This window comes from Chiloscyllium punctatum, chromosome 11, assembly GCF_047496795.1.
Source record: "Chiloscyllium punctatum isolate Juve2018m chromosome 11, sChiPun1.3, whole genome shotgun sequence".
Classification (NCBI taxonomy): Eukaryota; Metazoa; Chordata; class Chondrichthyes; order Orectolobiformes; family Hemiscylliidae; genus Chiloscyllium; species Chiloscyllium punctatum.
This window is the reverse complement of record NC_092749.1, coordinates 41,227,103-41,239,385: the sequence shown is the minus strand read 5'-3', so window position 1 is coordinate 41,239,385 and position 12,283 is coordinate 41,227,103. Positions and strand designations below refer to the sequence as shown.

General features: G+C 45.1%; 1 long non-coding RNA gene across 1 annotated transcript; it reads left to right on the top strand.

Moving 5' to 3' along the window:
* The first annotated feature begins 3,426 nt into the window (after window positions 1–3,426).
* Window positions 3,427–10,915, top strand: LOC140482592 (uncharacterized). Its single transcript, XR_011961756.1, has 2 exons — window positions 3,427–3,917; window positions 10,727–10,915. It is a non-coding gene; the product is annotated as an uncharacterized lncRNA (long non-coding RNA).
* Window positions 10,916–12,283: the final 1,368 nt, after the last annotated feature.

Here is a 12,283-nt window from a genome sequence, read left to right as displayed (position 1 = left end):
GTAATGTCTGAGGGACATAATAATATGGTCTGGTGTAATAAATAACATTTTAAAAATCAAACCTTTAATCGAAGCAGAATGGTGGGAGGAGAGATTTAAGTTGAATGGAATTAATTAAAACTTACTATGTGTTGTCAAAAATGCCACAGTTTCAGAAATAGGTATAGATAAAGGTTTTATGAACGATAATAAAGATGAAAAACCTGTAAGGGATTTATTTCCTTATTTCATTAAAGTTAAGAAAAGAATCAGCATGTATATCAAACCATATTGCTAAGATATTTTATCACATCAGTGTCATTGAACAGATAATCAGCTGAACTAGCTAGCTTGACTGATTTATGACTATTCTAAATTTTAATACATTATAGGCAGTGTTTTCTTAATATTTGAACTATACACCCTTAGAATCATAAAATACAGCATATTTGTGGGCCATGTGGCTGATTCTTTAATAATAAAACTTAAGCCTATGCTCTGCTTTTTTCCCCAAACACCAGTAATTTGATTCCTATTCAATTTATCCAATTCTCTTTTGAATGTTATCATAGAATCTGCTTCCACCTCTTTAAGATAGTGCATTCCAAATCACAGCAACTTGCTCTGAAAAGAACTATTTCCTCAAATTTAATTTACTAATCACCTTGTACCTGTGTTGAATAGAATGCTTACAGTGTTGAAGCAGGTCATTTGGCCCATCGAGTCAACATCGACCTGGGTGCTGTGACACTGTGACCCAGAGTCAGGACCTGTGACAGGCCAAGAAACTCATGCACGCTGACTGATCAGCTCTGAACTTGCTGTTTGGTGCATAATCATGTGATTCATCACAGCATTGGGGTTAGTATGTCTGTTGTGATCTAATGTGTCCAACTCCCAACACCATGAAAATATGAAGCAAAAAAAAAACCCAAAGAGCTGCAGATGCTGCAAATCCGAAACAAAAACAGATTTGGCTGGAGAAACTCAGCAGGTCTGGCTGCATCTGTGGATAGAAAGCAGAGTTCACATTTTTTGGTGGGGTTCTTTAGAACTGCTGGGAGCAAGAAAAAGGTTGGTATATTTGAAGAGGGGGTGGGTGGTGGAGGAAGAGTCAACAATAGATGGAAATGGAAAGAAGAGAGAAAACAGTTGGTCAGACAAAGAAATGGATAATAGTCAGCCTGGGAGAATCAATAGTTGCTAATGGGGACCAAGAGTAGCTGTTCATGGTAGCAGCTCACATGATGACCAGGTCTGGTGTGCGTGAGGGCTGGATACTGATATGGGTGGAGGTGCTCAGGTCCTAAAATTATTGAACTCAATACTGAGTCCTGAAGGTCGCAGGGTCCCCAAGCAGAAAATGAGGTGCTGTTCTTCCAGCTTGTGCTGAGCTTGGCTGGAGCACTGCAGCAAGCCTGAAATGGAGATGTTAGCCAGGGAACACAGCACTGTGTTGAAGTGGCAGGCAACTGGAAGCTCAGGGTCTTTTTTGTGGACAGAACATAGGTGTTCAACAAAGCGATCACCCAATCTGTGCTTTGTCTGCCCAACGTAAAAAAGAAAACATGAAAATCAGGCCCTAAGTTAAAATAAAGTGCTGCTTAAAGTGAAATAACCAGATGTGTTTGTAGAATTTTTCTGATGAGAAGAGTTTGATTTTTAAAGATTTTTGCAGAAATTCAGAGTTTTTAAAATATGAAAATGTGCTTATTCTCTTCGGTGTGGTGGAGAGGCAGTTATTAATTGAGTCAGAACTCAGTTTTGAGTAGTACAGAATCAAATGTATGTGAACCAAACAGTTATTCCATGTGCACTAATCCATACATTAAGGCACCTGTACTCTTGAGAAAATTCCTTAACAAGACTGACATTAAAACAACTGAGGAGAAAGTGGGGCAGGGGAGCTGAAGAAGCCTAGACTTCATAACTGGAGGAGAAGGGAGACATTACAGCCAAAGAAAAAGTCTCCTTTGTGAGAATTGCACTGGGTAAAGCTGCAGCTTGTGTACACCAAAGGAGCAGTCTGAGTAAGTCTGCAGAGTTAATAGACTGAGTTCACATGTTGCATGTGGGTGGGTAAAATGCCTTCATGTCTGGTTCAGTGGCTTTCGTTCACATCACTGAATCAAGATGTGAGATATTATCTTGCTGTCGATTAATCACTGTTTTTTTTTCTGTTGCTCTTGGAAGGAGCTTGGAAGGAAACCTAACATCTTTTCAAAGCCAAGTCATTTATCAGGGAATGAAGCCCAAAGCTATTCCATTCAGAAAGCACATGTTTGGCTGTAAAGGGTGTGCTGGAATGCACTAATGGCTTTGTAGCTTTTAAAGAGGCGGAACTCAATCCCAGTATCCTTTGCCTTGGGCTTTATGGGACTTTCCAAGCTAAAACCCACCAGATGGCTCGGTATTAAAAATAACCAAAGAAAATTAAACTGAATGTGAATGCTTAACAAAAACATCTACAGTAAATTCCACAATCAACTAAACACAATACGCCTTGTGACTTCGGGTCAGTAAGCTAAACCCTGTGGTCAGTCACTAGAACAATCTGGAAAATGAATTAAGTTTTCACATGCGCTTCTTACAGCTCTCGTTCTCATATTTAAAACTTGCTTAAAGATAACAGGGACTGATTTGTTTCTGAAACTGCTTATCCTGAAAATTCAGTTGCGTATTTGGACTAACACTTTGAACTGAGTTTAAAGTATGAACAACTATGCGGCATTCTTTGTTCTAAAAGAGCAGCAGCTTTCTCTTTTTAAATGTTTTTTTATATGCACGGAGTAGGAAGTGATTGAAAACAACAATTACACTTGAAGTAATCCAATTTAAATGGGTTGGGTCTTCTCAAGACAAAATCACAATGGTAATATTTCACATTTAGTAAAATAATAATATTTGATACAATTTACATAATGCTTGAGAAACAAAATGGTTTGTGAAATAACCACATTTATGTTTGTGTGCCTTCAATTCATCGATTCATGAAGAAAAATATAATTAAATTGTTAACATTCCAGGTTGATACCTATTGTCCTGAAATATTAGTCCTGTTTCTCTTTCATCAGATGCTCCCTGACCTGTTGACTGTCTCTAGTACTTTCTATTTTTATTTCACAGTCCAGCAGCCACAGAGTTTTACTTTTGTATCTTTAATATTACATTGGCTACAAATAAAATGGAGCCAACTGTTCATAGATATGGTTTCATAGATATGGTGAGAGGTTTGGAGGATATTTCAAAAGGTTTGGAAAGGAACAGCATCTAAATGATGTGATACCTTCTGACATTCCTTCACTTTAGAAAAACTAGTGAGGCAGAGGTACCATCCCACTATGCCCTGCTGCTAACAGCCCGCACTCCACACCCAGGTAAGTGGATATGTTATTTGCTGAGAAGCTACCATTATAGCCAGGGGCAGTGATAGGACAATGCAATTTGTGCAATTGAACATTGAAGTGTTATGAATAGATTCAGTCCTCAAACTGAATGGATACTGGGGCCTCTCCAAGACAAACAAAGCCTCTGATAACTGCATTTGAGTGAAGTCCTGAGAGTAAGCTGTCCTTGGAGCTGTGGCTCTGTTTAGAATCTCCTAATTAAAACAACACTTCTGCCCTTTCCTCCAGATTTTCTGGCTTGCATTCTCCATTGGACCCTTCACTTTTGAGGGTGGGCCAGGTGCAATTCCTCTGTGTGTAGGCACTCTGGGAGAGAGAGCATCAAATATCGAACTGAATGGAATTGTGGATTTCTCTTCTTAAATCTATCCACATCTCTATCACCCTGTTAACCTGCGAGCGCCTCCTTAAAATTCCTGTGGAATTCATTGCCACGGAGTGCAGTGGAAGCCGGGACGCTAAATGTCTTCAAGGCCGAGATTGATAGATTCTTGTTGTCTAGAGGAATTAAGGGCTACGGGGAGAATGCTGGTAAGTGGAGCTGAAATGCGCATCAGCCATGATTGAATGGCGGAGTGGACTCGATGGGCCGAATGGCCTTACTTCCACTCCTATGTCTTATGGTCTTATGGTAAAACTCATGTCTTTGACTACCAGGTCACCTCTCTTAATATCTCCTTACATGACTCGGTGCAAAGTTTTATTTAATTAACACACTTGTGCAGTACTTTGGGACACTTTGTTATATCAATGGCATCACAACAAAGCTAGCTGTTGTCATATTGTTATTGAACTTTTGCAGCATAAACCATTGCAGATGTGCATCACCAGACAGAGACAGGAACTGAGATTGATTCCTGCCTTTCCCTAAATATTCTGACTTACTCCTGTAATGGGAAATTCCCATCCAACTGGAGAATCCAGACTTTAGAGGTTTGCTTTTCCATTAAGCAAATGTCACTCCGCACTGATCATAATTTCTTTTAGATCTTGGTTTAATTAAAAGAAATGCTAGTCACTTACTGAACTGTTACGTGACAAAAGAAAGATCTTGGCTTTTTCGTACTATTTTGATTGTTTGACCTTGTTTTATTTTTTTCTTGTAATTGAAAATATTCATAGGAAGTGCTTGTATTAAACAGAACATTGCACACAGAAAGCTCATTCCTTAAGGTCACTCAAGCAGCTGAATCCTGGTCCAGTGTACAGTATTACAACATACCCCCAGGTGCTGGCTCTGCTGGGTCAATTGCCTTCACTTTGATCTTGGAACAATATGTAGCTCACGACCTCCTCAAGCTTCTCGAGCCAAAGCACAGTAAATTGCCAATAGCCTTGATAAGCTGGAAAACTGCAATTGTTTTGTCTTCAGAGTTTAATTTCCCTCAAGAAGAGGGTAGAAATGTGAGTGAATATAGAGATTGTTATCTCTCTTAACACAAAACTTTTAAATTGTACTGCATACATTTTTCACTCACTTGCCTGTGGGAAGGAGACACAGATGTCTGAGGTTGCTGTAAAAGTGGAGAGGTCCCCCCTCGTTTTTCCCTCTGGCAGAAGGATTCCCTTAGAAAATATTTCTGCTTCACAAATGTCCTTTACCTTTACCTCATCCACCTCCACTGAGTGTAATTCTCACCTCACAATCACTTTTCTTCTACAAAATACATTAATAAATTAATTTCTTTTTGTCATTGTCTATTTCTTTTTGCTTCCACACATTTTTGATGAGATAGAATAAAATATATGAGAATCAATTTTTCTCAGGGCTATCTACTGGATTAATATTTTTCATTATGCATTTTCCAAGCAAACAAGACGTGGTTTTTCTTGAGGGCTGCCTACCTGTCTGGTTATTACAGTTACTTGAGCAGAGCGGGGACAGCCAGTGGCCTGGAGTGGAACAGGGACAGCCAGTGTCCTGGAGTAGAGTGGGGACAGCCAGTGCCCTGGAGCAGAGTGAGGGTGGCCAGTGCCCTGGAGCGGAGTGGGGACAGCCAGTGGCCTGGAGTGGAACAGGGACAGGCAGTGTCCTGGAGTGGAGCGGGTACAGGCAGTGTCCTGGAGTGGAGCGGGGACAGGCAGTGTCCTGGAGTGGAGTGGGGACAGGCAGTGGCCTGGAGTGGAGCGGGGACAGGCAGTGGCCTGGAGTGGAGTGGGGACAGGCAGTGGCCTGGAGTGGAGTGGGGACAGGCAGTGGCCTGGAGTGGAACAGGGACAGCCAGTGTCCTGGAGTGGAGTGGGGACAGGCAGTGGCCTGGAGTGGAGTGGGGACAGCCAGTGTCCTGGAGCAGAGTGGGGACAGCCAGTGCCCTGGAGTGGAGCCAGTCACCTGGAGTGGAGTGGGGACAGGCAGTCACCTGGAATGAAGTGGAGACAGGCAGTGACTTGGAGTGGAGTGGGGACAGGCAGTGGGCTGGAGTGGAGTGGGGATAGGCAGTGCCCTGGAGTGGAGCGGGGACAGCCAGTGGCCTGGAGTGGAGCAGGGACAGGCAGTGGCCTGGAGTGGAGTGGGGACAGGCAGTGGCCTGGAGTGGAGTGGGGACAGGCAGTGGCCTGGAGTGGAGTGGAGACAGGCAGTGGGCTGGAGTGGAGCGGGGACAGCCAGTGGCCTGGATTGGAGTGGGGACAGGCAGTGGCCTGGAGTGGAGTGGGGACAGGCAGTGGCCTGGAGTGGAGTGGAGACAGGCAGTGGGCTGGAGTGGAGTGGAGACAGGCAGTCACCTGGAGTGGTGTGGGAACAGGCAGTGGCGTGGATCGGAGTGGGGACAGGCAGTGGCGTGGAGCGGAGTGGGGACAGGCAGTGGCCTGGAGTGGAGTGGAGACAGGCAGTGGGCTGGAGTGGAGCGGGGACAGCCAGTGGCCTGGATTGGAGTGGGGACAGGCAGTGGCCTGGAGTGGAGTGGGGACAGGCAGTGGCCTGGAGTGGAGTGGAGACAGGCAGTGGGCTGGAGTGGAGTGGAGACAGGCAGTCACCTGGAGTGGTGTGGGAACAGGCAGTGGCGTGGATCGGAGTGGGGACAGGCAGTGGCGTGGAGCGGAGTGGGGACAGGCAGTGGCTTGGAGCGGAGCGGGGACAGGCAGTGGCCAGGAGTGGAGTGGAGACAGGCAGTGGCGTGGAGTGGAGTGGGGACAGGCAGTGGCGTGGAGCGGAGCGGGGACAGGCAGTGGCCAGGAGTGGAGTGGGGACAGGCAGTGGCCAGGAGTGGAGTGGGGACAGGCAGTGGCCTGGAGTGGAGCGGGGACAGGCAGTGACCTGGAGTGGAGCGGGGACAGGCAGTGTCCTGGAGTGGAGCGGGGACAGGCAGTGGCGTGGAGCGGAGCGGGGACAGGCAGTGGCGTGGAGCGGAGTGGGGACAGGCAGTGGCTTGGAGCGGAGCGGGGACAGGCAGTGGCCAGGAGTGGAGTGGAGACAGGCAGTGGCGTGGAGCGGAGCGGGGACAGGCAGTGGCGTGGAGCGGAGCGGGGACAGGCAGTGGCCAGGAGTGGAGTGGGGACAGGCAGTCACCTGGAGTGGAGTGGGGACAGGCAGTCACCTGGAGTGGAGTGGGGACAGGCAGTGGCCTGGAGTGGAGTGGGGACAGCTAGTGGCCTGGAGCGGAGTGTGGACAGGCAGTGACCTGGAGTGGAGTGGGGACAGGCAGTGACCTGGAGTGGAGTGGGGACAGCTAGTGGCCTGGAGCGGAGCGGGGACAGGCAGCGGCCCTGGAGAGGAGTGGGGACAGCTAGTGGCCTAGAGCGGAGTGAGGGTGGCCAGTGGCCCCGAGTGAAGCAGGCTATTAGTTGGGAACCAGTGGACACTGGTCAGACCATGTGGAAGGCCTTGTAGTAAGACCTTAATGTCGATATTTTTAGCTTTATATCTTATTTTCTTAACTTATACAATGTTTATCTGTAATGTAATATAACTTTTTTTCTTCATTTTCTCTTTTTTTTATACTTATGATTTGTTCCTAGGTACTTTGTACCTAAGATGGTGCCATGTTTGAGCGACATTGTGCACTATCTACCGTATTCCTGTTCTTTTTGTAATGTCAACACACATGGCAATAAACCTAATTCTAATTCTAAAGGTTCAAGTTTGCAGAGTGACCCTGGCCAGAGGTGGTCAGGGAGGAGTTTTTACATCTTGTGGTTCACAGAGAACAGGATATACGTTGGTCATTGACAAGGGTAGGGAGTTGGGTCACATGAACATCCCCCACCTCACCACAATGATGACTCGATCAGGGACTAAGTGACTCTGAGTCAAGAGACCACCAGCAGTCTGCACATGTTTACTGGTGGTCTTGCATGGGTTAAAACTGTTGTATAAAGACATGGCTCTGAAAATATTAATATAGGAAACTGCTTTACATCCCACCAAATCAGTTGATGTCTTTTCGCCTTGGATGGGGATAATGCAGAAAATCTTGGAGCCATATGGAATAAGACCTTTTACTTGTTAAAACTCACCCAGTGGTTGCTCCATATAAATGAAATAGACCCAGACCCAGAGAAGGAAAGAGAAATAGTGGAACCATCCTTCTCCCCATAAATACCACAAACACTGGGAGCAATAAGATGAGGCCCTTTAGTCATCTTCATGGAATTGATTGGCAGCAGGGTCATTCTGTCCCAGAGTAAATTTTGAGGGTGCAAATACTTCCTCCCCACCTCCAAACACATTACCAGTGAGGGCAGAAGATACCTTTGACTATACCTTCCTTGGTGGACATCCAAGATCCAATGTTACAAGTTCAAAGAAGAGAAGAATGGAAGAGCTATCACTGGTATCATGGCCAATAGTAGTCTCTCAATCACATCACTAAAACCAGATTATGTGGCCATTGTCACATTGATGCGTGTGGGAGTATGCTATGCACAATTCAGCTGTACTTCAAGCATTGTTCTTCATTGCTCTTAAAGCACATCGGGACATCCTGAGGCTGTGAAAGTTGCTGCACGAATGGAAGAATTTCTTTTTTTTTGTTCTTGAATTAGCAATCCAAGGGTTCAAAGCTCACCACATCTATTTGAGAATTTGGATCATGTTCTGAGAACCTGGAAATCAAAAAAAAATTGCTGTCAGTAAAAGTGAAGCTGTCAGGTTGTTGTACGGTCCCAATGGTCCTCTTATATCACTCAGAGAAGGAAACCTACTGTCATTAATCAGTCAGACCTATATTTGATTCCAGTCCCACTGGATTGTCATTGTTATCTTAATTACCATATCTGGTCAGTATGGACAAATTGGCCTGAAGGGTCTGTTTCCATACTGCACAAATCAATGACTCGAAGTAGTCAGGTTAGTTGTATCAAACAGCTACATCATCTTTAAGGTATCTAGGGATGGGCAATAAGTGCTGACATTGCCGGTGGTGCCCTGAACCTAACAATGAGTACTGAACTCCAATCTGTGGCTTGAATAAGTGCTGTAAATAGATTTCCCTCAGCTTTAGAATAAAAGTGTTGTCCATTTAGGGTGATATTCAAAAGAATTTAGACTGTTTTAAGTGCTAACCTTTACAGAATGCACTTCCAAATATCCCTCCTTTTTGTTTCTGGTTTCAGAACATGGATCAGTTGTGATTAGATTAGATTAGATTAGATTCCCTACAGTGTGGAAGCAGGCCCTTCGGCCCAACTAGTCCTCACTGACCCTTCAAAGAGTAACCCACCCAGTCCCATTTCCCTCTGACGAATATACCTAACACTATGGGCAATTTAGCATGGCCAATTTACCTGGCCTGCACGTCTTTGGACTGTGGGAGGAAACCGGAGCACCCGGAGGAAACCCACGCAGACACGGGGAGAATGTGCAATCCCCACACTGACAGTCGCCCGAGGCTGGAATCAAACCTGGGACCCTGGTGCTGTGAGGCAGCAGTGCTAACCACTGAGCCATCATGCCACCCCTATGACAAAACTGGGCTTTCTTGGTGTTTAGAAAAGTACTTTGACTTTTATCATATATTTTAGAATGGCTTTTCAAGGAAACCTTTTTAAAATCAATTTGTAAAAATTCAGACAAAAAGTGCGCATCAGAACATTAAAAGAAACATTCCCCCCATTTGTTGTTTCCTCTGTTGCCTTCCACTCCTGAAAACCGTGACCACACTAAGATTACGTTCCATGCTGTTTTCAGCCATGTGGAAACACAAAGTGCAGCTATTACTGTTGTCCTCAAGGGAGATGGCAAGTGACCTTGTTTCCTGCTCTTGATTGCTCTCCAGCTACTTTTTCTTGACTACATGTTTTGGCATTAGATATCAGTTGTGCTTAAGTGAGATGCTTCGTGTAGTTCAATAGTCACTCAGCATGCAAGCTCACATAGTAAGGACAGTCACTTGAGAGAAATGGTACAGGAAACACAGCATCCAGAATTTAATCCAACAAGCAAATCTTTCAAAGGAGATGAAAGTGAAGGGATGGAGAGTACTTGGTGAGAAAAATTAACAAAGCACAGAATTTTATTACCATGCAACTTGAATAAAAGTATTGTCAATGCCTATTCTATTAAAGTGTGACTCCCTTGCAAGTGTTACACTTCACCTCTTAGTCAGGAGGGCAGCACAGTAAAAAAAAATTGCCCAGTTAAAATGAATTTCCTCGTTTTAGTTCTTACAGTTTCATCCTTGTTGGGTTGCTTTCAAATAATTTACATGCAATCAGCTCACATGCCCCTTATTTTTGTGAACTGTTGAATACCAGCTGGGAAAAAGTTATAAGGGATTTTAAAAAAATACAGAATACTCAGAGGGAAATGAAACTTGAAACTGGCGAGACAAGCAGACATCATGAGCAGCTGAGTCAGACTACAGGAACTGAACAAATAGCCCGTGTGGATGTCTGGCAAAAGAAAATGTTTGTGAATGTATATCTCATCTGGTCGGCTGTGAGTCAGTGGTCACATGGAGGGCTCTTGTAAGGAGAGTCCATGACCAGGCAGTTCCAGGAAAGGATTGCATATGTGAGGGAGCACACAGGTGAAAGCACTTAAACATTCAAGCGTCAGTTGGTCATCTGTGTCTACTTACACTTACTTTAATTTAATACATGGCACAGTGTTAAACATGAGCCATTGTTTATTGCTGTTTCTAGCAACTTAAACTGCATACATTTACGGTTTCTAAGCAACGAACACGTCTGATAACTGTGACATTGGACTGGCTATGCACCCGTCTCCCCCACCTCCCCCACTCCCCCACTGTATGAACAATCTGATACAATGGTGTTAGGCTGTCTCTCTGATGTCTTCACACCAAAATGTGAGCCGACAGCCATCTTTAAATAACCAGTGAACAAGCTATTGAGCTCAAGAAAGAGCCAAGTGATTGTAAAATTCTTGTTGTTCACAGATGCTGGATTGGAAGAGATCTCGGAGTCCTTCACGCAAGGAATTAGGGCAAAACTGAAGGTTTGTCAAGGAGACCTTGGCTGCGTTTAGAATCTGCTGGTGGAGGTGGCAGTGGCTGCACGTTCTTTTGATTTTGTTTATTCACTATTTTGAGCTTACTGTAAGAAATAAAGACAGCTTGAGAATACAAGGGACTTTTACATTTGTGTTTTTTGACTGACTTCCTGTTTACAGCATACTTGCTCTACTGCCTGATGGACATCCCATCTGCAACACTAAATGGCCACTTGGCCGCCAGGCAGCTACTAATGGCTGTTTGACCCTTGAAGTAGTGGACTCTGGTAGTGGGGTAGGAGTGCATGGACTACACACTTTGTCCCCTGCAGTCACCCCATTGGAAACCATAAAATTCAACCCATTGTACTTCTTGTTTGACAGAAAGAGGAAACTCCTTTTTGGTCTGGAGGTCAGATTTAACCACTTAGAGTATGGGAATGGAGGTGTGTCAGTGATGTGTAGGACACACTTAGACACCACAGTCATTAAGGATGATGTTTGTCCAGAGGGAGAGATCTGCAGTTTGTATCAAAGTATTTTCTGTAGGATCAGAGAGAAGAGAGATATCACAGGGAACCCAAGACCTCACATCCAGAGCAGATTCACCTCTTGCATCATCCTTGATCTCATGTTGGAGGCTAGGAGGTAGAGCAGAGAGCCGCTCGTCACAGACTGTGAAAGGACTAGGCTACAATGTCATGCAACAGGAGACCTTCTCTGTTCAGCACCATGTCCCTCTGCCTCCACTTCCTCCTCACTCTCTCTGCTTCTCTTCCAATGATTGTCTCCTTCCAAGGTCTCAACTGCCTCAAGGTCCACATCTCCATGGGATGGCCCTGTTATGGAGAGCCCAGCTGACAAACACAATGACTGGGCCCTTTTTCAGGAGTGCATTGGAGGGTACCATTAGGGCCAGAAATGCATTTTCAGGAGCCTAGTGGCTTACTCAATGGTTGTCTTTTGGAGCGTTCTTTGCATCACCTCTTGTCTGGGAGTGAAGTGATCATATGTTTAAGAGGTTTCCCTTTCCCCTATTATCCATCCACACACTCCGAGGGCTGTAATGAAGATCTGAGATCGTATCGATTGGCAGGAGGTGAGGGAGTCAGAGCAGTTGCCAGAAAGGGTGAGCTGAATCCTAGCCATTTCTTGTTGTGTTTGTAGACCTGCTGACCAGTCAGGGAGTGAAAGGCTTTCCTGTTGCTGGATTGGAGTGGCCAATCATCAACAGGCTGGGAGTGATTGATAGATCCTGAAGCTGGGGGAGTCCAGCAGTGGAGGTGGAATCCAATACCCATTGTCTGTGATTAAATTAATGTCTTGTCTGGCTCTGGCAAAAAGGGCATCACCAAGCAGCGAGATGTGGTAGCGTGCAGTATTTTAGTGATATTGAGACGACCGGCTGGACATGATTATCACCATGGGGAGGTCTTTGTCAATGAGCGCAAAGATGCCTGTGGTTATCTACCTGTGGCATCGTATGGCACTGCTTCGCAGTCAT